The sequence below is a fragment of the Phalangium opilio genome, unplaced genomic scaffold, assembly GCF_054372755.1.
Source record: "Phalangium opilio isolate 3A_F unplaced genomic scaffold, DU_Popi_V2 ptg001421l_1, whole genome shotgun sequence".
Lineage (NCBI taxonomy): Eukaryota > Metazoa > Arthropoda > Arachnida > Opiliones > Phalangiidae > Phalangium > Phalangium opilio.
The window spans coordinates 3,193,816-3,212,714 of NW_028324258.1; the positions used below are offsets into that span (position 1 = coordinate 3,193,816).

Below are 18,899 nucleotides of genomic sequence, written 5' to 3' on the forward strand. Positions count from 1 at the left end.
TCTATTGGAATTTAAAAGAGGAAAAAAAAGTGAAAAAGCCAACGGCACGCAGTGTTCCTAAGTGGTCTCCCTCCGAAGTACTGACTGCGCTCGACGCTGCTTAACTTCGGTGATCGGACGAGAACCGGTGTATTCAGCATGATATGGCCGTTGCCGAGAGTGCTAGTTAATAATTCGAATTTAAATTAAGTGAGAAAATTAACCTTCATCTTTTTAAAACAATAACAAAAAGAAAATTATGTTTGGTTTTTTCATATCTGTTGGAATTTAAAAGAGGAAAGAAAAAGGAAAAAGCCAACGGCACGCAGTGCTCCCAAGTACTGACTGCGCTCGACGCTGCTTAACTTCGGTGATCGGACGAGAACCGGTGTTTTCAGCGTGATATGGCCGTTGCTGAAAGTGCTAGTTAATAATTCGAATTTATATTACGTGAGACAAATTAACCTTCATCTTTTTAAAACAATAACAAAAAGAAAATAAGTTTGCTTTTTTCATATCTATTGGATTTTAAAAGAGGAAAAAAAGTGAAAAAGCCAACGGCACGCAGTGTTCCTAAGTGGTCTCCCTCCCAAGTACTGACTGCGCTCGACGCCGCTTAACTTCGGTGATCGGACGAGAACCGGTGTATTCAGCATGATATGGCCGTTGCCGAGAGTGCTAGTTAATAATTTGAATTCAATTAAACTTCATCTTTATAAAACAATAACAAAAAGAAGATATTTTTGCTTTTTTCATATCTGGTGGAATTTAAAAGAGGAAACAAAAAGGAAAAAGCCAACGGCACGCTGTGTTCCCAAGTACTGACTGCGCTCGACGCTGCTTAACTTCGGTGAACAGACGAGAACCGGTGTTTTCAGCGTGATATGGCCGTTGCTGAGAGTGCTAGTTAATAATTCGAATTTAAATTAAGTGAGACAAATTGACCTTCATCTTTTTAAAACAATAACAAAAAGAAAATTATGTTTGGTTTTTTCATATCTATTGGAATTTAAAAGAGGAAAAAAAAAGTGAAAAAGCCAACCGCACGCAGTGTTCCTAAGTGGTCTCGCTCCCAAGTACTGACTGCGCTCGACGCAGCTTAACTTCGGTGATCGGACGAGAACCGGTGTTTTCAGCGTGATATGGCCGTTGCCTAGAGTGCTAGTTAATAATTCGAATTTATATTACGTGAGACAAATTAACCTTCATCTTTTTAAAACAATAACAAAAAGAAAATAAGTATGCTTTTTTCATATCTATTGGAATTTAAAAGAGGAAAAAAAAGTGAAAAAGCCAACGGCACGCAGTGTTCGTAAGTGGTCTCCCTCCCAAGTACTGACTGCTCTCGTCGCTGCTTAACTTCGGTCATCGGACGAGAACCGGTGTATTCAGCGTGATATAGCCGTTGCCGAGAGTGCTAGTTAATAATTTGAATTTAATTAACGTTCATCTTTATAAAACAATAACAAAAAGAAAATTATGTTTGCTTTTTTCATATCTGTTGGAATTTAAAAGAGGAAACAAAAAGGAAAAAGCCAACGGCACGCAGTGCTCCCAAGTACTGACTGCGCTCGACGCTGCTTAACTTCGGTGCTCGGACGAGAACCGTAGTTTTCAGCGTGATATGGCCGTTGCTGAGAGTGCTAGTTAATAATTCGAATTTATATTACGTGAGACAAATTAACCTTCATCTTTTTAAAACAGTAACAAAAAGAAAATAAGTTTGCTTTTTTCATATCTATTGGAATTTAAAAGAGGAAAAAAAAGTGAAAAAGCCAACGGCACGCAGTGTTCCTAAGTGGTCTCCCTCCGAAGTACTGACTGCGCTCGACGCTGCTTAACTTCGGTGATCGGACGAGAACCGGTGTATTCAGCATGATATGGCCGTTGCCGAGAGTGCTAGTTAATAATTCGAATTTAAATTAAGTGAGAAAATTAACCTTCATCTTTTTAAAACAATAACAAAAAGAAAATTATGTTTGGTTTTTTCATATCTGTTGGAATTTAAAAGAGGAAAGAAAAAGGAAAAAGCCAACGGCACGCAGTGCTCCCAAGTACTGACTGCGCTCGACGCTGCTTAACTTCGGTGCTCGGACGAGAACCGTAGTTTTCAGCGTGATATGGCCGTTGCTGAGAGTGCTAGTTAATAATTCGAATTTATATTACGTGAGACAAATTAACCTTCATCTTTTTAAAACAGTAACAAAAAGAAAATAAGTTTGCTTTTTTCATATCTATTGGAATTTAAAAGAGGAAAAAAAAGTGAAAAAGCCAACGGCACGCAGTGTTCCTAAGTGGTCTCCCTCCGAAGTACTGACTGCGCTCGACGCTGCTTAACTTCGGTGATCGGACGAGAACCGGTGTATTCAGCATGATATGGCCGTTGCCGAGAGTGCTAGTTAATAATTCGAATTTAAATTAAGTGAGAAAATTAACCTTCATCTTTTTAAAACAATAACAAAAAGAAAATTATGTTTGGTTTTTTCATATCTGTTGGAATTTAAAAGAGGAAAGAAAAAGGAAAAAGCCAACGGCACGCAGTGCTCCCAAGTACTGACTGCGCTCGACGCTGCTTAACTTCGGTGATCGGACGAGAACCGGTGTTTTCAGCGTGATATGGCCGTTGCTGAAAGTGCTAGTTAATAATTCGAATTTATATTACGTGAGACAAATTAACCTTCATCTTTTTAAAACAATAACAAAAAGAAAATAAGTTTGCTTTTTTCATATCTATTGGATTTTAAAAGAGGAAAAAAAGTGAAAAAGCCAACGGCACGCAGTGTTCCTAAGTGGTCTCCCTCCCAAGTACTGACTGCGCTCGACGCTTCTTATCTTCGGTGATAGGACTAGAACCGGTGTTTTCAGCGCGATATGGCCGTTGCCGAGAGTGCTAGTTAATAATTCGAATTTAAATTAAGTGAGACAAATTAACCTTCATCTTTTTAAAACAGTAATAAAAAGAAAATAAGTTTGCTTTTTTCTTATCTATTGGAATTTAAAAGAGTAAAAAAAAAGTGAAAAAGCCAACGGCACGCACTGTTCCCAAGTGGTCTGCCTCCCAAGTACTGACTGCGCTCGACGCCGCTTAACTTCGGTGATCGGACGAGAACCGGTGTATTCAGCATGATATGGCCGTTGCCGAGAGTGCTAGTTAATAATTTGAATTCAATTAAACTTCATCTTTATAAAACAATAACAAAAAGAAGATATTTTTGCTTTTTTCATATCTGGTGGAATTTAAAAGAGGAAACAAAAAGGAAAAAGCCAACGGCACGCTGTGTTCCCAAGTACTGACTGCGCTCGACGCTGCTTAACTTCGGTGAACGGACGAGAACCGGTGTTTTCAGCGTGATATGGCCGTTGCTGAGAGTGCTAGTTAATAATTCGAATTTAAATTAAGTGAGACAAATTGACCTTCATCTTTTTAAAACAATAACAAAAAGAAAATTATGTTTGGTTTTTTCATATCTATTGGAATTTAAAAGAGGAAAAAAAAGTGAAAAAGCCAACCGCACGCAGTATTCCTAAGTGGTCTCCCTCCCAAGTACTGACTGCGCTCGACGCTGCTTAACTTCGGTGATCGGACGAGAACCGGTGTATTCAGCGTGATATAGCCGTTGCCGAGAGTGCTAGTTAATAACTTGAATTTAATTAACATTCATCTTTATAAAACAATATCAAAAAGAAGATATGTTTGCTTTTTTCATATCTGGTGGAATTTAAAAGAGGAAACAAAAAGGAAAAAGCCAACGGCACGCTGTGTTCCCAAGTACTGACTGCGCTCGACGCTGCTTAACTTCGGTGATCGGACGAGAACCGGTGTTTTCAGCGTGATATGGCCGTTGCTGAGAGTGCTAGATAATAATTCGAATTTAAATTAAGTGAGACAAATTGACCTTCATCTTTTTAAAACAATAACAAAAAGAAAACAAGTTTGCTTTTTTCATATCTATTGGAATTTAAAAGTGGAAAAAAAAGTGAAAAAGCCAACGGCACGCAGTGTTCCAAAAGTGGTCTCGCTCCCAAGTACTGACTGCGCTCGACGCTGCTTAACTTCGGTGATCGGACGAGAACCGGTGTTTTCAGCATGATATGGCCGTTGCCGAGAGTGCTAGTTAATAATTTGAATTTAAATTAAGTGAGAAAATTAACCTTCATCTTTTTAAAACAATAACAAAAAGAAAATTATGTTTGGTTTTTTCATATCTGTTGGAATTTAAAAGAGGAAAGAAAAAGGAAAAAGCCAACGGCACGCAGTGCTCCCAAGTACTGACTGCGCTCGACGCTGCTTAACTTCGGTGATCGGACGAGAACCGGTGTTTTCAGCGTGATATGGCCGTTGCTGAAAGTGCTAGTTAATAATTCGAATTTATATTACGTGAGACAAATTAACCTTCATCTTTTTAAAACAATAACAAAAAGAAAATAAGTTTGCTTTTTTCATATCTATTGGAATTTAAAAGAGGAAAAAAAGTGAAAAAGCCAACGGCACGCAGTGTTCCTAAGTGGTCTCCCTCCCAAGTACTGACTGCGCTCGACGCTTCTTATCTTCGGTGATAGGACTAGAACCGGTGTTTTCAGCGCGATATGGCCGTTGCCGAGAGTGCTAGTTAATAATTCGAATTTAAATTAAGTGAGACAAATTAACCTTCATCTTTTTAAAACAGTAATAAAAAGAAAACAAGTTTGCTTTTTTCATATCTATTGGAATTTAAAAGAGTAAAAAAAAGTGAAAAAGCCAACGGCACGCACTGTTCCCAAGTGGTCTGCCTCCCAAGTACTGACTGCGCTCGACGCCGCTTAACTTCGGTGATAGGACGAGAACCGGTGTATTCAGCATGATATGGCCGTTGCCGAGAGTGCTAGTTAATAATTTGAATTCAATTAAACTTCATCTTTATAAAACAATAACAAAAAGAAGATATTTTTGCTTTTTTCATATCTGGTGGAATTTAAAAGAGGAAACAAAAAGGAAAAAGCCAACGGCACGCTGTGTTCCCAAGTACTGACTGCGCTCGACGCTGCTTAACTTCGGTGATCGGACGAGAACCGGTGTTTTCAGCATGATATGGCCGTTGCCGAGAGTGCTAGTTAATAATTTGAATTTAAATTAAGTGAGAAAATTAACCTTCATCTTTTTAAAACAATAACAAAAAGAAAATTATGTTTGGTTTTTTCATATCTGTTGGAATTTAAAAGAGGAAAGAAAAAGGAAAAAGCCAACGGCACGCAGTGCTCCCAAGTACTGACTGCGCTCGACGCTGCTTAACTTCGGTGATCGGACGAGAACCGGTGTTTTCAGCGTGATATGGCCGTTGCTGAAAGTGCTAGTTAATAATTCGAATTTATATTACGTGAGACAAATTAACCTTCATCTTTTTAAAACAATAACAAAAAGAAAATAAGTTTGCTTTTTTCATATCTATTGGAATTTAAAAGAGGAAAAAAAAGTGAAAAAGCCAACGGCACGCAGTGTTCCTAAGTGGTCTCCCTCCCAAGTACTGACTGCGCTCGACGCTTCTTATCTTCGGTGATAGGACTAGAACCGGTGTTTTCAGCGCGATATGGCCGTTGCCGAGAGTGCTAGTTAATAATTCGAATTTAAATTAAGTGAGACAAATTAACCTTCATCTTTTTAAAACAGTAATAAAAAGAAAATAAATTTGCTTTTTTCATATCTATTGGAATTTAAAAGAGTAAAAAAAAGTGAAAAAGCCAACGGCACGCACTGTTCCCAAGTGGTCTGCCTCCCAAGTACTGACTGCGCTCGACGCCGCTTAACTTCGGTGATAGGACGAGAACCGGTGTATTCAGCATGATATGGCCGTTGCCGAGAGTGCTAGTTAATAATTTGAATTCAATTAAACTTCATCTTTATAAAACAATAACAAAAAGAAGATATTTTTGCTTTTTTCATATCTGGTGGAATTTAAAAGAGGAAACAAAAAGGAAAAAGCCAACGGCACGCTGTGTTCCCAAGTACTGACTGCGCTCGACGCTGCTTAACTTCGGTGAACGGACGAGAACCGGTGTTTTCAGCGTGATATGGCCGTTGCTGAGAGTGCTAGTTAATAATTCGAATTTAAATTAAGTGAGACAAATTGACCTTCATCTTTTTAAAACAATAACAAAAAGAAAATTATGTTTGGTTTTTTCATATCTATTGGAATTTAAAAGAGGAAAAAAAAAGTGAAAAAGCCAACCGCACGCAGTGTTCCTAAGTGGTCTCCCTCCCAAGTACTGACTGCGCTCGACGCTGCTTAACTTCGGTGATCGGACGAGAACCGGTGTTTTCAGCGTGATATGGCCGTTGCTGAAAGTGCTAGTTAATAATTCGAATTTATATTACGTGAGACAAATTAACCTTCATCTTTTTAAAACAATAACAAAAAGAAAATAAGTTTGCTTTTTTCATATCTATTGGAATTTAAAAGAGGAAAAAAAAGTGAAAAAGCCAACGGCACGCAGTGTTCCTAAGTGGTCTCCCTCCCAAGTACTGACTGCGCTCGACGCTTCTTATCTTCGGTGATAGGACTAGAACCGGTGTTTTCAGCGCGATATGGCCGTTGCCGAGAGTGCTAGTTAATAATTCGAATTTAAATTAAGTGAGACAAATTAACCTTCATCTTTTTAAAACAGTAATAAAAAGAAAATAAATTTGCTTTTTTCATATCTATTGGAATTTAAAAGAGTAAAAAAAAGTGAAAAAGCCAACGGCACGCACTGTTCCCAAGTGGTCTGCCTCCCAAGTACTGACTGCGCTCGACGCCGCTTAACTTCGGTGATAGGACGAGAACCGGTGTATTCAGCATGATATGGCCGTTGCCGAGAGTGCTAGTTAATAATTTGAATTCAATTAAACTTCATCTTTATAAAACAATAACAAAAAGAAGATATTTTTGCTTTTTTCATATCTGGTGGAATTTAAAAGAGGAAACAAAAAGGAAAAAGCCAACGGCACGCTGTGTTCCCAAGTACTGACTGCGCTCGACGCTGCTTAACTTCGGTGAACGGACGAGAACCGGTGTTTTCAGCGTGATATGGCCGTTGCTGAGAGTGCTAGTTAATAATTCGAATTTAAATTAAGTGAGACAAATTGACCTTCATCTTTTTAAAACAATAACAAAAAGAAAATTATGTTTGGTTTTTTCATATCTATTGGAATTTAAAAGAGGAAAAAAAAAGTGAAAAAGCCAACCGCACGCAGTGTTCCTAAGTGGTCTCCCTCCCAAGTACTGACTGCGCTCGACGCTGCTTAACTTCGGTGATCGGACGAGAACCGGTGTATTCAGCGTGATATAGCCGTTGCCGAGAGTGCTAGTTAATAATTTGAATTTAATTAACGTTCATCTTTATAAAACAATATCAAAAAGAAGATATGTTTGCTTTTTTCATATCTGGTGGAATTTAAAAGAGGAAACAAAAAGGAAAAAGCCAACGGCACGCTGTGTTCCCAAGTACTGACTGCACTCGACGGTGCTTAACTTCGGTGATCGGACGAGAACCGGTGTTTTCAGCGTGATATGGCCGTTGCTGAGAGTGCTAGATAATAATTCGAATTTAAATTAAGTGAGACAAATTGACCTTCATCTTTTTAAAACAATAACAAAAAGAAAACAAGTTTGCTTTTTTCATATCTATTGGAATTTAAAAGTGGAAAAAAAAGTGAAAAAGCCAACGGCACGCAGTGTTCCAAAAGTGGTCTCGCTCCCAAGTACTGACTGCGCTCGACGCTGCTTAACTTCGGTGATCGGACGAGAACCGGTGTTTTCAGCGTGATATGGCCGTTGCTGAAAGTGCTAGTTAATAATTCGAATTTATATTACGTGAGACAAATTAACCTTCATCTTTTTAAAACAATAACAAAAAGAAAATAAGTTTGCTTTTTTCATATCTATTGGAATTTAAAAGAGGAAAAAAAAGTGAAAAAGCCAACGGCACGCAGTGTTCCTAAGTGGTCTCCCTCCCAAGTACTGACTGCGCTCGACGCTTCTTATCTTCGGTGATAGGACTAGAACCGGTGTTTTCAGCGCGATATGGCCGTTGCCGAGAGTGCTAGTTAATAATTCGAATTTAAATTAAGTGAGACAAATTAACCTTCATCTTTTTAAAACAGTAATAAAAAGAAAATAAATTTGCTTTTTTCATATCTATTGGAATTTAAAAGAGTAAAAAAAAGTGAAAAAGCCAACGGCACGCACTGTTCCCAAGTGGTCTGCCTCCCAAGTACTGACTGCGCTCGACGCCGCTTAACTTCGGTGATAGGACGAGAACCGGTGTATTCAGCATGATATGGCCGTTGCCGAGAGTGCTAGTTAATAATTTGAATTCAATTAAACTTCATCTTTATAAAACAATAACAAAAAGAAGATATTTTTGCTTTTTTCATATCTGGTGGAATTTAAAAGAGGAAACAAAAAGGAAAAAGCCAACGGCACGCTGTGTTCCCAAGTACTGACTGCGCTCGACGCTGCTTAACTTCGGTGAACGGACGAGAACCGGTGTTTTCAGCGTGATATGGCCGTTGCTGAGAGTGCTAGTTAATAATTCGAATTTAAATTAAGTGAGACAAATTGACCTTCATCTTTTTAAAACAATAACAAAAAGAAAATTATGTTTGGTTTTTTCATATCTATTGGAATTTAAAAGAGGAAAAAAAAAAGTGAAAAAGCCAACCGCACGCAGTGTTCCTAAGTGGTCTCCCTCCCAAGTACTGACTGCGCTCGACGCTGCTTAACTTCGGTGATCGGACGAGAACCGGTGTATTCAGCGTGATATAGCCGTTGCCGAGAGTGCTAGTTAATAATTTGAATTTAATTAACGTTCATCTTTATAAAACAATATCAAAAAGAAGATATGTTTGCTTTTTTCATATCTGGTGGAATTTAAAAGAGGAAACAAAAAGGAAAAAGCCAACGGCACGCTGTGTTCCCAAGTACTGACTGCACTCGACGGTGCTTAACTTCGGTGATCGGACGAGAACCGGTGTTTTCAGCGTGATATGGCCGTTGCTGAGAGTGCTAGATAATAATTCGAATTTAAATTAAGTGAGACAAATTGACCTTCATCTTTTTAAAACAATAACAAAAAGAAAACAAGTTTGCTTTTTTCATATCTATTGGAATTTAAAAGTGGAAAAAAAAGTGAAAAAGCCAACGGCACGCAGTGTTCCAAAAGTGGTCTCGCTCCCAAGTACTGACTGCGCTCGACGCTGCTTAACTTCGGTGATCGGACGAGAACCGGTGTTTTCAGCGTGATATGGCCGTTGCTGAAAGTGCTAGTTAATAATTCGAATTTATATTACGTGAGACAAATTAACCTTCATCTTTTTAAAACAATAACAAAAAGAAAATAAGTTTGCTTTTTTCATATCTATTGGATTTTAAAAGAGGAAAAAAAAGTGAAAAAGCCAACGGCACGCAGTGTTCCTAAGTGGTCTCCCTCCCAAGTACTGACTGCGCTCGACGCTTCTTATCTTCGTTGATAGGACTAGAACCGGTGTTTTCAGCGCGATATGGCCGTTGCCGAGAGTGCTAGTTAATAATTCGAATTTAAATTAAGTGAGACAAATTAACCTTCATCTTTTTAAAACAGTAATAAAAAGAAAATAAGTTTGCTTTTTTCTTATCTATTGGAATTTAAAAGAGTAAAAAAAAAGTGAAAAAGCCAACGGCACGCACTGTTCCCAAGTGGTCTGCCTCCCAAGTACTGACTGCGCTCGACGCCGCTTAACTTCGGTGATCGGACGAGAACCGGTGTATTCAGCATGATATGGCCGTTGCCGAGAGTGCTAGTTAATAATTTGAATTCAATTAAACTTCATCTTTATAAAACAATAACAAAAAGAAGATATTTTTGCTTTTTTCATATCTGGTGGAATTTAAAAGAGGAAACAAAAAGGAAAAAGCCAACGGCACGCTGTGTTCCCAAGTACTGACTGCGCTCGACGCTGCTTAACTTCGGTGAACGGACGAGAACCGGTGTTTTCAGCGTGATATGGCCGGTGCTGAGAGTGCTAGTTAATAATTCGAATTTAAATTAAGTGAGACAAATTGACCTTCATCTTTTTAAAACAATAACAAAAAGAAAACAAGTTTGCTTTTTTCATATCTATTGGAATTTAAAAGAGGAAAAAAAAGTGAAAAAGCCAACCGCACGCAGTATTCCTAAGTGGTCTCCCTCCCAAGTACTGACTGCTCTCGTCGCTGCTTAACTTCGGTCATCGGACGAGAACCGGTGTATTCAGCGTGATATAGCCGTTGCCGAGAGTGCTAGTTAATAATTTGAATTTAATTAACGTTCATCTTTATAAAACAAAAACAAAAAGAAAATTATGTTTGCTTTTTTCATATCTGTTGGAATTTAAAAGAGGAAACAAAAAGGAAAAAGCCAACGGCACGCAGTGCTCCCAAGTACTGACTGCGCTCGACGCTGCTGAACTTCGGTGATCGGACGAGAACCGGTGTTTTCAGCGTGATATGGCCGTTGCTGAGAGTGCTAGTTAATAATTCGAATTTATATTACGTGAGAAAAATTAACCTTCATCTTTTTAAAACAATAACAAAAAGAAAATAAGTTTGCTTTTTTCATATCTATTGGAATTTAAAAGAGGAAAAAAAGTGAAAAAGCCAACGGCACGCAGTGTTCCTAAGTGGTCTCCCTCCCAAGTACTGACTGCGCTCGACGCTTCTTATCTTCGGTGATAGGACTAGAACCGGTGTTTTCAGCGCGATATGGCCGTTGCCGAGAGTGCTAGTTAATAATTCGAATTTAAATTAAGTGAGACAAATTAACCTTCATCTTTTTAAAACAGTAATAAAAAGAAAATAAGTTTGCTTTTTTCATATCTATTGGAATTTAAAAGAGTAAAAAAAAGTGAAAAAGCCAACGGCACGCACTGTTCCCAAGTGGTCTGCCTCCCAAGTACTGACTGCGCTCGACGCTGCTTAACTTCGGTGATCGGACGAGAACCGGTGTATTCAGCATGATATGGCCGTTGCCGAGAGTGCTAGTTAATAATTTGAATTCAATTAAACTTCATCTTTATAAAACAATAACAAAAAGAAAATTATGTTTGCTTTTTTCATATCTGTTGGAATTTAAAAGAGGAAACAAAAAGGAAAAAGCCAACGGCACGCAGTGCTCCCAAGTACTGACTGCGCTCGAAGCTGCTGAACTTCGGTGATCGGACGAGAACCGGTGTTTTCAGCGTGATATGGCCGTTGCTGAGAGTGCTAGTTAATAATTCGAATTTATATTACGTGAGACAAATTAACCTTCATCTTTTTAAAACAGTAATAAAAAGAAAATAAGTTTGCTTTTTTCATATCTATTGGAATTTAAAAGTGAAAAAAAAGTGAAAAAGCCAACGGCACGTAGTGTTCCTAAGTGGTCTGCCTCCCAAGTACTGACTGCGCTCAACGCTGCTTAACTTCGGTGGTCGGACGAGAACCGGTGTATTCAGCGTGATATAGCCGTTGCCGAGAGTGCTAGTTAATAATTTGAATTTAATTAACGTTCATCTTTATAAAACAATAACAAAAAGAAAATTATGTTTGCTTTTTTCATATCTGTTGGAATTTAAAAGAGGAAACAAAATGGAAAAAGCCAACGGCACGCAGTGCTCCCAAGTACTGACTGCGCTCGAAGCTGCTGAACTTCGGTGATCGGACGAGAACCGGTGTTTTCAGCGTGATATGGCCGTTGCCGAGAGTGCTAGTTAATAATTCGAATTTAAATTAAGTGAGAAAATTAACCTACATCTTTTTAAAACAATAACAAAAAGAAAATTATGTTTGGTTTTTTCATATCTGTTGGAATTTAAAAGAGGAAACAATAAGGAAAAAGCCAACGGCACGCAGTGCTCCCAAGTACTGACTGCGCTCGACGCTGCTTAACTTCGGTGATCGGACGAGAACCGGTGTTTTCAGCGTGATATGGCCGTTGCCGAGAGTGCTAGTTAATAATTCGAATTTAAATTAAGTGAGACAAATTAACCTTCATCTTTTTAAAACAGTAATAAAAAGAAAATTATGTTTGGTTTTTTCATATCTATTGGAATTTAAAAGAGGAAAAAAAAGTGAAAAAGCCAACGGCTCGCAGTGTTCCTAAGTGGTCTCCCTCCCAAGTACTGACTGCTCTCGTCGCTGCTTAACTTCGGTCATCGGACGAGAACCGGTGCATTCAGCGTGATATAGCCGTTGCCGAGAGTGCTAGTTAATAATTTGAATTTAATTAACGTTCATCTTTATAAAACAATAACAAAAAGAAAATTATGTTTGCTTTTTTCATATCTGTTGGAATTTAAAAGAGGAAACAAAATGGAAAAAGCCAACGGCACGCAGTGCTCCCAAGTACTGACTGCGCTCGAAGCTGCTGAACTTCGGTGATCGGACGAGAACCGGTGTTTTCAGCGTGATATGGCCGTTGCTAAGAGTGCTAGTTAATAATTCGAATTTATATTACGTGAGACAAATTAACCTTCATCTTTTTAAAACAGTAATAAAAAGAAAATAAATTTGCTTTTTTCATATCTATTGGAATTTAAAAGAGTAAAAAAAAGTGAAAAAGCCAACGGCACGCACTGTTCCCAAGTGGTCTGCCTCCCAAGTACTGACTGCGCTCGACGCTGCTTAACTTCGGTGGTCGGACGAGAACCGGTGTATTCAGCATGATATGGCCGTTGCCGAGAGTGCTAGTTAATAATTCGAATTTAAATTAAGTGAGAAAATTAACCTACATCTTTTTAAAACAATAACAAAAAGAAAATTATGTTTGGTTTTTTCATATCTGTTGGAATTTAAAAGAGGAAACAAAAAGGAAAAAGCCAACGGCACGCAGTGCTCCCAAGTACTGACTGCGCTCGACGCTGCTTAACTTCGGTGATCGGACGAGAACCGGTGTTTTCAGCGTGATATGGCCGTTGCTGAAAGTGCTAGTTAATAATTCGAATTTATATTACGTGAGACAAATTAACCTTCATCTTTTTAAAACAATAACAAAAAGAAAATAAGTTTGCTTTTTTCATATCTATTGGAATTTAAAAGTGAAAAAAAAGTGAAAAAGCCAACGGCACGTAGTGTTCCTAAGTGGTCTGCCTCCCAAGTACTGACTGCGCTCGACGCTGCTTAACTTCGGTGGTCGGACGAGAACCGGTGTATTCAGCATGATATGGCCGTTGCCGAGAGTGCTAGTTAATAATTCGAATTTAAATTAAGTGAGACAAATTGACCTTCATCTTTTTAAAACAATAACAAAAAGAAAATTATGTTTGGTTTTTTCATATCTATTGGAATTTAAAAGAGGAAAAAAAAGTGAAAAAGCCAACGGCACGCAGTGTTCCTAAGTGGTCTCCCTCCCAAGTACTGACTGCTCTCGTCGCTGCTTAACTTCGGTCATCGGACGAGAACCGGTGCATTCAGCGTGATATAGCCGTTGCCGAGAGTGCTAGTTAATAATTTGAATTTAATTAACGTTCATCTTTATAAAACAATAACAAAAAGAAAATTATGTTTGCTTTTTTCATATCTGTTGGAATTTAAAAGAGGAAACAAAAAGGAAAAAGCCAACGGCACGCAGTGCTCCCAAGTACTGACTGCGCTCGAAGCTGCTGAACTTCGGTGATCGGACGAGAACCGGTGTTTTCAGCGTGATATGGCCGTTGCTGAGAGTGCTAGTTAATAATTCGAATTTATATTACGTGAGACAAATTAACCTTCATCTTTTTAAAACAGTAATAAAAAGAAAATAAGTTTGCTTTTTTCATATCTATTGGAATTTAAAAGTGAAAAAAAAGTGAAAAAGCCAACGGCACGTAGTGTTCCTAAGTGGTCTGCCTCCCAAGTACTGACTGCGCTCGACGCTGCTTAACTTCGGTGGTCGGACGAGAACCGGTGTATTCAGCATGATATGGCCGTTGCCGAGAGTGCTAGTTAATAATTCGAATTTAAATTAAGTGAGAAAATTAACCTACATCTTTTTAAAACAATAACAAAAAGAAAATTATGTTTGGTTTTTTCATATCTGTTGGAATTTAAAAGAGGAAACAAAAAGGAAAAAGCCAACGGCACGCAGTGCTCCCAAGTACTGACTGCGCTCGACGCTGCTTAACTTCGGTGATCGGACGAGAACCGGTGTTTTCAGCGTGATATGGCCGTTGCTGAAAGTGCTAGTTAATAATTCGAATTTATATTACGTGAGACAAATTAACCTTCATCTTTTTAAAACAATAACAAAAAGAAAATAAGTTTGCTTTTTTCATATCTATTGGAATTTAAAAGAGGAAAAAAAAGTGAAAAAGCCAACGGCACGCAGTGTTCCTAAGTGGTCTCCCTCCCAAGTACTGACTGTGCTCGACGCTTCTTATCTTCGGTGATAGGACTAGAACCGGTGTTTTCAGCGCGATATGGCCGTTGCCGAGAGTGCTAGTTAATAATTCGAATTTAAATTAAGTGAGACAAATTAACCTTCATCTTTTTAAAACAGTAATAAAAAGAAAATAAGTTTGCTTTTTTCATATCTGTTGGAATTTAAAAGAGGAAACAAAAAGGAAAAAGCCAACGGCACGCAGTGCTCCCAAGTACTGACTGCGCTCGAAGCTGCTGAACTTCGGTGATCGGACGAGAACCGGTGTTTTCAGCGTGATATGGCCGTTGCTGAGAGTGCTAGTTAATAATTCGAATTTATATTACGTGAGACAAATTAACCTTCATCTTTTTAAAACAGTAATAAAAAGAAAATAAGTTTGCTTTTTTCATATCTATTGGAATTTAAAAGTGAAAAAAAAGTGAAAAAGCCAACGGCACGTAGTGTTCCTAAGTGGTCTGCCTCCCAAGTACTGACTGCGCTCGACGCTGCTTAACTTCGGTGGTCGGACGAGAACCGGTGTATTCAGCATGATATGGCCGTTGCCGAGAGTGCTAGTTAATAATTCGAATTTAAATTAAGTGAGAAAATTAACCTACATCTTTTTAAAACAATAACAAAAAGAAAATTATGTTTGGTTTTTTCATATCTGTTGGAATTTAAAAGAGGAAACAAAAAGGAAAAAGCCAACGGCACGCAGTGCTCCCAAGTACTGACTGCGCTCGACGCTGCTTAACTTCGGTGATCGGACGAGAACCGGTGTTTTCAGCGTGATATGGCCGTTGCTGAAAGTGCTAGTTAATAATTCGAATTTATATTACGTGAGACAAATTAACCTTCATCTTTTTAAAACAATAACAAAAAGAAAATAAGTTTGCTTTTTTCATATCTATTGGAATTTAAAAGAGGAAAAAAAAGTGAAAAAGCCAACGGCACGCAGTGTTCCTAAGTGGTCTCCCTCCCAAGTACTGACTGTGCTCGACGCTTCTTATCTTCGGTGATAGGACTAGAACCGGTGTTTTCAGCGCGATATGGCCGTTGCCGAGAGTGCTAGTTAATAATTCGAATTTAAATTAAGTGAGACAAATTAACCTTCATCTTTTTAAAACAGTAATAAAAAGAAAATAAGTTTGCTTTTTTCATATCTATTGGAATTTAAAAGAGGAAAAAAAAGTGAAAAAGCCAACGGCACGCTGCGTTCCCAAGTACTGACTGCGCTCGACGCTGCTTAACTTCGGTGATCGGACGAGAACCGGTGTATTCAGCATGATATGGCCGTTGCCGAGAGTGCTAGTTAATAATTTGAATTCAATTAAACTTCATCTTTATAAAACAATAACAAAAAGAAGATATTTTTGCTTTTTCATATCTGGTGGAATTTAAAAGAGGAAACAAAAAGGAAAAAAGCCAACGGCACGCTGCGTTCCCAAGTACTGACTGCGCTCGACGCTGCTTAACTTCGGTGAACGGACGAGAGCCGGTGTTTTCAGCGTGATATGGCCGTTGCTGAGAGTGCTAGTTAATAATTCGAATTTAAATTAAGTGAGACAAATTGACCTTCATCTTTTTAAAACAATAACAAAAAGAAAATTATGTTTGGTTTTTTCATATCTATTGGAATTTAAAAGAGGAAAAAAAAGTGAAAAAGCCAACGGCACGCAGTGTTCCTAAGTGGTCTCCCTCCCAAGTACTGACTGCTCTCGTCGCTGCTTAACTTCGGTCATCGGACGAGAACCGGTGCATTCAGCGTGATATAGCCGTTGCCGAGAGTGCTAGTTAATAATTTGAATTTAATTAACGTTCATCTTTATAAAACAATAACAAAAAGAAAGTTATGTTTGCTTTTTTCATATCTGTTGGAATTTAAAAGAGGAAACAAAAAGGAAAAAGCCAACGGCACGCAGTGCTCCCAAGTACTGACTGCGCTCGAAGCTGCTGAACTTCGGTGATCGGACGAGAACCGGTGTTTTCAGCGTGATATGGCCGTTGCTGAGAGTGCTAGTTAATAATTCGAATTTATATTACGTGAGACAAATTAACCTTCATCTTTTTAAAACAGTAATAAAAAGAAAATAAGTTTGCTTTTTTCATATCTATTGGAATTTAAAAGTGACAAAAAAAGTGAAAAAGCCAACGGCACGTAGTGTTCCTAAGTGGTCTGCCTCCCAAGTACTGACTGCGCTCGACGCTGCTTAACTTCGGTGGTCGGACGAGAACCGGTGTATTCAGCATGATATGGCCGTTGCCGAGAGTGCTAGTTAATAATTCGAATTTAAATTAAGTGAGAAAATTAACCTACATCTTTTTAAAACAATAACAAAAAGAAAATTATGTTTGGTTTTTTCATATCTGTTGGAATTTAAAAGAGGAAACAAAAAGGAAAAAGCCAACGGCACGCAGTGCTCCCAAGTACTGACTGCGCTCGACGCTGCTTAACTTCGGTGATCGGACGAGAACCGGTGTTTTCAGCGTGATATGGCCGTTGCTGAAAGTGCTAGTTAATAATTCGAATTTATATTACGTGAGACAAATTAACCTTCATCTTTTTAAAACAATAACAAAAAGAAAATAAGTTTGCTTTTTTCATATCTATTGGAATTTAAAAGAGGAAAAAAAAGTGAAAAAGCCAACGGCACGCGGTGTTCCTAAGTGGTCTCCCTCCCAAGTACTGACTGCGCTCGACGCTTCTTATCTTCGGTGATAGGACTAGAACCGGTGTTTTCAGCGCGATATGGCCGTTGCCGAGAGTGCTAGTTAATAATTCGAATTTAAATTAAGTGAGACAAATTAACCTTCATCTTTTTAAAACAGTAATAAAAAGAAAATAAGTTTGCTTTTTTCATATCTATTGGAATTTAAAAGAGTAAAAAAAAGTGAAAAAGCCAACGGCACGCACTGTTCCCAAGTGGTCTGCCTCCCAAGTACTGACTGCGCTCGACGCTGCTTAACTTCGGTGATCGGACGAGAACCGGTGTATTCAGCATGATATGGCCGTTGCCGAGAGTGCTAGTTAATAATTTGAATTCAATTAAACTTCATCTTTATAAAACAATAACAAAAAGAAGATATTTTTGCTTTTTTCATATCTGTTGGAATTTAAAAGAGGAAACAAAAAGGAAAAAGCCAACGGCACGCAGTGCTCCCAAGTACTAACTGCGCTCGAAGCTGCTGAACTTCGGTGATCGGACGAGAACCGGTGTTTTCAGCGTGATATGGCCGTTGCTGAGAGTGCTAGTTAATAATTCGAATTTATATTACGTGAGACAAATTAACCTTCATCTTTTTAAAACAGTAATAAAAAGAAAATAAGTTTGCTTTTTTCATATCTATTGGAATTTAAAAGTGAAAAAAAAGTGAAAAAGCCAACGGCACGTAGTGTTCCTAAGTGGTCTGCCTCCCAAGTACTGACTGCGCTCGACGCTGCTTAACTTCGGTGGTCGGACGAGAACCGGTGTATTCAGCATGATATGGCCGTTGCCGAGAGTGCTAGTTAATAATTCGAATTTAAATTAAGTGAGAAAATTAACCTACATCTTTTTAAAACAATAACAAAAAGAAAATTATGTTTGGTTTTTTCATATCTGTTGGAATTTAAAAGAGGAAACAAAAAGGAAAAAGCCAACGGCACGCAGTGCTCCCAAGTACTGACTGCGCTCGACGCTGCTTAACTTCGGTGATCGGACGAGAACCGGTGTTTTCAGCGTGATATGGCCGTTGCTGAAAGTGCTAGTTAATAATTCGAATTTATATTACGTGAGACAAATTAACCTTCATCTTTTTAAAACAATAACAAAAAGAAAATAAGTTTGCTTTTTTCATATCTATTGGAATTTAAAAGAGGAAAAAAAAGTGAAAAAGCCAACGGCACGCAGTGTTCCTAAGTGGTCTCCCTCCCAAGTACTGACTGCTCTCGTCGCTGCTTAACTTCGGTCATCGGACGAGAACCGGTGCATTCAGCGTGATATAGCCGTTGCCGAGAGTGCTAGTTAATAATTTGAATTTAATTAACGTTCATCTTTATAAAACAATAACAAAAAGAAAGTTATGTTTGCTTTTTTCATATCTGTTGGAATTTAAAAGAGGAAACAAAAAGGAAAAAGCCAACGGCACGCAGTGCTCCCAAGTACTGACTGCGCTCGAAGCTGCTGAACTTCGGTGATCGGACGAGAACCGGTGTTTTCAGCGTGATATGGCCGTTGCTGAGAGTGCTAGTTAATAATTCGAATTTATATTACGTGAGACAAATTAACCTTCATCTTTTTAAAACAGTAATAAAAAGAAAATAAGTTTGCTTTTTTCATATCTATTGGAATTTAAAAGTGACAAAAAAAGTGAAAAAGCCAACGGCACGTAGTGTTCCTAAGTGGTCTGCCTCCCAAGTACTGACTGCGCTCGACGCTGCTTAACTTCGGTGGTCGGACGAGAACCGGTGTATTCAGCATGATATGGCCGTTGCCGAGAGTGCTAGTTAATAATTCGAATTTAAATTAAGTGAGAAAATTAACCTACATCTTTTTAAAACAATAACAAAAAGAAAATTATGTTTGGTTTTTTCA

The 18,899-nt window shown here is 38.3% G+C and overlaps 4 non-coding genes and 55 pseudogenes across 4 annotated transcripts; all 59 read right to left on the reverse strand.

The window, feature by feature from the left end:
• Positions 1 to 36: 36 nt before the first annotated feature.
• LOC149583585 (5S ribosomal RNA) lies at positions 37 to 155 on the reverse strand. Its single transcript, XR_016380464.1, has one exon. It is a non-coding gene; the product is annotated as a 5S ribosomal RNA (ribosomal RNA).
• Positions 156 to 292: 137 nt separating this feature from the next.
• On the reverse strand, positions 293 to 395 carry LOC149583586 (5S ribosomal RNA; annotated as a pseudogene).
• A 136-nt stretch (positions 396 to 531) lies between these two features.
• LOC149583587 (5S ribosomal RNA) lies at positions 532 to 650 on the reverse strand. Its single transcript, XR_016380491.1, has one exon. It is a non-coding gene; the product is annotated as a 5S ribosomal RNA (ribosomal RNA).
• Positions 651 to 1,014: 364 nt separating this feature from the next.
• On the reverse strand, positions 1,015 to 1,133 carry LOC149583588 (5S ribosomal RNA; annotated as a pseudogene).
• Positions 1,134 to 1,270: 137 nt separating this feature from the next.
• On the reverse strand, positions 1,271 to 1,389 carry LOC149583589 (5S ribosomal RNA; annotated as a pseudogene).
• A 363-nt stretch (positions 1,390 to 1,752) lies between these two features.
• LOC149583590 (5S ribosomal RNA) lies at positions 1,753 to 1,871 on the reverse strand. The gene has a single exon (XR_016380466.1). It is a non-coding gene; the product is annotated as a 5S ribosomal RNA (ribosomal RNA).
• Positions 1,872 to 2,248: 377 nt separating this feature from the next.
• LOC149583591 (5S ribosomal RNA) lies at positions 2,249 to 2,367 on the reverse strand. Its single transcript, XR_016380467.1, has one exon. It is a non-coding gene; the product is annotated as a 5S ribosomal RNA (ribosomal RNA).
• A 137-nt stretch (positions 2,368 to 2,504) lies between these two features.
• LOC149583592 (5S ribosomal RNA) lies at positions 2,505 to 2,607 on the reverse strand (annotated as a pseudogene).
• Positions 2,608 to 2,743: 136 nt separating this feature from the next.
• On the reverse strand, positions 2,744 to 2,862 carry LOC149583593 (5S ribosomal RNA; annotated as a pseudogene).
• A 138-nt stretch (positions 2,863 to 3,000) lies between these two features.
• LOC149583594 (5S ribosomal RNA) lies at positions 3,001 to 3,119 on the reverse strand (annotated as a pseudogene).
• A 363-nt stretch (positions 3,120 to 3,482) lies between these two features.
• Positions 3,483 to 3,601, reverse strand: LOC149583595 (5S ribosomal RNA; annotated as a pseudogene).
• Positions 3,602 to 3,723: 122 nt separating this feature from the next.
• On the reverse strand, positions 3,724 to 3,826 carry LOC149583596 (5S ribosomal RNA; annotated as a pseudogene).
• A 137-nt stretch (positions 3,827 to 3,963) lies between these two features.
• On the reverse strand, positions 3,964 to 4,083 carry LOC149583597 (5S ribosomal RNA; annotated as a pseudogene).
• Positions 4,084 to 4,220: 137 nt separating this feature from the next.
• LOC149583598 (5S ribosomal RNA) lies at positions 4,221 to 4,323 on the reverse strand (annotated as a pseudogene).
• A 136-nt stretch (positions 4,324 to 4,459) lies between these two features.
• On the reverse strand, positions 4,460 to 4,578 carry LOC149583599 (5S ribosomal RNA; annotated as a pseudogene).
• A 137-nt stretch (positions 4,579 to 4,715) lies between these two features.
• LOC149583600 (5S ribosomal RNA) lies at positions 4,716 to 4,834 on the reverse strand (annotated as a pseudogene).
• Positions 4,835 to 4,956: 122 nt separating this feature from the next.
• LOC149583601 (5S ribosomal RNA) lies at positions 4,957 to 5,059 on the reverse strand (annotated as a pseudogene).
• A 137-nt stretch (positions 5,060 to 5,196) lies between these two features.
• LOC149583602 (5S ribosomal RNA) lies at positions 5,197 to 5,299 on the reverse strand (annotated as a pseudogene).
• Positions 5,300 to 5,436: 137 nt separating this feature from the next.
• Positions 5,437 to 5,555, reverse strand: LOC149583603 (5S ribosomal RNA; annotated as a pseudogene).
• Positions 5,556 to 5,692: 137 nt separating this feature from the next.
• Positions 5,693 to 5,811, reverse strand: LOC149583604 (5S ribosomal RNA; annotated as a pseudogene).
• Positions 5,812 to 6,175: 364 nt separating this feature from the next.
• LOC149583605 (5S ribosomal RNA) lies at positions 6,176 to 6,294 on the reverse strand (annotated as a pseudogene).
• Positions 6,295 to 6,431: 137 nt separating this feature from the next.
• Positions 6,432 to 6,550, reverse strand: LOC149583606 (5S ribosomal RNA; annotated as a pseudogene).
• Positions 6,551 to 6,687: 137 nt separating this feature from the next.
• On the reverse strand, positions 6,688 to 6,806 carry LOC149583607 (5S ribosomal RNA; annotated as a pseudogene).
• Positions 6,807 to 7,170: 364 nt separating this feature from the next.
• LOC149583608 (5S ribosomal RNA) lies at positions 7,171 to 7,289 on the reverse strand (annotated as a pseudogene).
• A 362-nt stretch (positions 7,290 to 7,651) lies between these two features.
• On the reverse strand, positions 7,652 to 7,771 carry LOC149583609 (5S ribosomal RNA; annotated as a pseudogene).
• Positions 7,772 to 7,908: 137 nt separating this feature from the next.
• Positions 7,909 to 8,027, reverse strand: LOC149583610 (5S ribosomal RNA; annotated as a pseudogene).
• Positions 8,028 to 8,164: 137 nt separating this feature from the next.
• LOC149583611 (5S ribosomal RNA) lies at positions 8,165 to 8,283 on the reverse strand (annotated as a pseudogene).
• A 365-nt stretch (positions 8,284 to 8,648) lies between these two features.
• LOC149583612 (5S ribosomal RNA) lies at positions 8,649 to 8,767 on the reverse strand (annotated as a pseudogene).
• A 362-nt stretch (positions 8,768 to 9,129) lies between these two features.
• LOC149583613 (5S ribosomal RNA) lies at positions 9,130 to 9,249 on the reverse strand (annotated as a pseudogene).
• Positions 9,250 to 9,386: 137 nt separating this feature from the next.
• Positions 9,387 to 9,505, reverse strand: LOC149583614 (5S ribosomal RNA; annotated as a pseudogene).
• A 138-nt stretch (positions 9,506 to 9,643) lies between these two features.
• Positions 9,644 to 9,762, reverse strand: LOC149583615 (5S ribosomal RNA; annotated as a pseudogene).
• A 362-nt stretch (positions 9,763 to 10,124) lies between these two features.
• LOC149583616 (5S ribosomal RNA) lies at positions 10,125 to 10,243 on the reverse strand (annotated as a pseudogene).
• Positions 10,244 to 10,366: 123 nt separating this feature from the next.
• Positions 10,367 to 10,469, reverse strand: LOC149583617 (5S ribosomal RNA; annotated as a pseudogene).
• Positions 10,470 to 10,605: 136 nt separating this feature from the next.
• On the reverse strand, positions 10,606 to 10,724 carry LOC149583618 (5S ribosomal RNA; annotated as a pseudogene).
• Positions 10,725 to 10,861: 137 nt separating this feature from the next.
• Positions 10,862 to 10,980, reverse strand: LOC149583619 (5S ribosomal RNA; annotated as a pseudogene).
• A 362-nt stretch (positions 10,981 to 11,342) lies between these two features.
• Positions 11,343 to 11,461, reverse strand: LOC149583620 (5S ribosomal RNA; annotated as a pseudogene).
• Positions 11,462 to 11,584: 123 nt separating this feature from the next.
• On the reverse strand, positions 11,585 to 11,687 carry LOC149583621 (5S ribosomal RNA; annotated as a pseudogene).
• A 137-nt stretch (positions 11,688 to 11,824) lies between these two features.
• Positions 11,825 to 11,927, reverse strand: LOC149583622 (5S ribosomal RNA; annotated as a pseudogene).
• Positions 11,928 to 12,065: 138 nt separating this feature from the next.
• On the reverse strand, positions 12,066 to 12,184 carry LOC149583623 (5S ribosomal RNA; annotated as a pseudogene).
• A 363-nt stretch (positions 12,185 to 12,547) lies between these two features.
• LOC149583624 (5S ribosomal RNA) lies at positions 12,548 to 12,666 on the reverse strand (annotated as a pseudogene).
• A 137-nt stretch (positions 12,667 to 12,803) lies between these two features.
• On the reverse strand, positions 12,804 to 12,906 carry LOC149583625 (5S ribosomal RNA; annotated as a pseudogene).
• A 136-nt stretch (positions 12,907 to 13,042) lies between these two features.
• On the reverse strand, positions 13,043 to 13,161 carry LOC149583626 (5S ribosomal RNA; annotated as a pseudogene).
• Positions 13,162 to 13,299: 138 nt separating this feature from the next.
• LOC149583627 (5S ribosomal RNA) lies at positions 13,300 to 13,418 on the reverse strand (annotated as a pseudogene).
• A 362-nt stretch (positions 13,419 to 13,780) lies between these two features.
• Positions 13,781 to 13,899, reverse strand: LOC149583628 (5S ribosomal RNA; annotated as a pseudogene).
• A 137-nt stretch (positions 13,900 to 14,036) lies between these two features.
• On the reverse strand, positions 14,037 to 14,139 carry LOC149583629 (5S ribosomal RNA; annotated as a pseudogene).
• A 137-nt stretch (positions 14,140 to 14,276) lies between these two features.
• Positions 14,277 to 14,395, reverse strand: LOC149583630 (5S ribosomal RNA; annotated as a pseudogene).
• A 376-nt stretch (positions 14,396 to 14,771) lies between these two features.
• On the reverse strand, positions 14,772 to 14,890 carry LOC149583631 (5S ribosomal RNA; annotated as a pseudogene).
• A 137-nt stretch (positions 14,891 to 15,027) lies between these two features.
• On the reverse strand, positions 15,028 to 15,130 carry LOC149583632 (5S ribosomal RNA; annotated as a pseudogene).
• A 137-nt stretch (positions 15,131 to 15,267) lies between these two features.
• On the reverse strand, positions 15,268 to 15,386 carry LOC149583633 (5S ribosomal RNA; annotated as a pseudogene).
• A 137-nt stretch (positions 15,387 to 15,523) lies between these two features.
• On the reverse strand, positions 15,524 to 15,626 carry LOC149583634 (5S ribosomal RNA; annotated as a pseudogene).
• Positions 15,627 to 15,989: 363 nt separating this feature from the next.
• On the reverse strand, positions 15,990 to 16,108 carry LOC149583635 (5S ribosomal RNA; annotated as a pseudogene).
• A 363-nt stretch (positions 16,109 to 16,471) lies between these two features.
• LOC149583636 (5S ribosomal RNA) lies at positions 16,472 to 16,590 on the reverse strand (annotated as a pseudogene).
• A 137-nt stretch (positions 16,591 to 16,727) lies between these two features.
• LOC149583637 (5S ribosomal RNA) lies at positions 16,728 to 16,830 on the reverse strand (annotated as a pseudogene).
• A 137-nt stretch (positions 16,831 to 16,967) lies between these two features.
• On the reverse strand, positions 16,968 to 17,086 carry LOC149583638 (5S ribosomal RNA; annotated as a pseudogene).
• A 137-nt stretch (positions 17,087 to 17,223) lies between these two features.
• LOC149583639 (5S ribosomal RNA) lies at positions 17,224 to 17,342 on the reverse strand (annotated as a pseudogene).
• A 361-nt stretch (positions 17,343 to 17,703) lies between these two features.
• Positions 17,704 to 17,822, reverse strand: LOC149583640 (5S ribosomal RNA; annotated as a pseudogene).
• Positions 17,823 to 17,959: 137 nt separating this feature from the next.
• Positions 17,960 to 18,062, reverse strand: LOC149583641 (5S ribosomal RNA; annotated as a pseudogene).
• A 137-nt stretch (positions 18,063 to 18,199) lies between these two features.
• On the reverse strand, positions 18,200 to 18,318 carry LOC149583642 (5S ribosomal RNA; annotated as a pseudogene).
• Positions 18,319 to 18,681: 363 nt separating this feature from the next.
• LOC149583643 (5S ribosomal RNA) lies at positions 18,682 to 18,800 on the reverse strand (annotated as a pseudogene).
• Between the last annotated feature and the right edge of the window lie 99 nt (positions 18,801 to 18,899).